The following is a 554-nucleotide window of genomic DNA, read 5'->3' on the forward strand; positions in this document are numbered from 1 at the left end:
CTGACCTTGAGGTTAGCAGCTCAGCTTATAATCCACTATGCTACCAGAGTTCCAGCTTAATCAAATTAGAACCTCCCTTATTTTCTTTCACAATGTATTTGTCCTTTACTCAGTGTATTTTTAAGAAGAAGAATTGTATTCTTTTGTTCAATGTCTCTCTTTTGTCCTGGACCATAAGTTTCAAAAACACAGGATTATGTTATGGGTTTTTTTAATTTTAATTTTTTAATTGTTGTTAGTTTGTTTACCAATACAGTCTCAGGACTAGAGTAGGGTTTCAAATTAATCTACTTCTGAAAAATCAGTCATTGAAAAACCTATGAATTACAATTTTACTCTGAATCACATGGGGTCACAATGAGTCAGAATCGATGTAATGATAACAAGAAAAGGTGTGTTCAAAATGCATTTGTTGAATGAATAAGTAAATGGTGATTATGTGCCTTGGAGTCAGTTCTGACTCATTTGTTGTTGTGAAATGCCATCAAGTCAGTTCTGACCCATAGCGACCCTGTATAGGTTTTCTGAGGAGCAGCTGGTGAGCTTGAACCACT

Source organism: Chrysochloris asiatica, unplaced genomic scaffold (genome assembly GCF_000296735.1).
Source record: "Chrysochloris asiatica unplaced genomic scaffold, ChrAsi1.0 scaffold00083, whole genome shotgun sequence".
In the NCBI taxonomy this organism is placed as follows: domain Eukaryota; kingdom Metazoa; phylum Chordata; class Mammalia; order Afrosoricida; family Chrysochloridae; genus Chrysochloris; species Chrysochloris asiatica.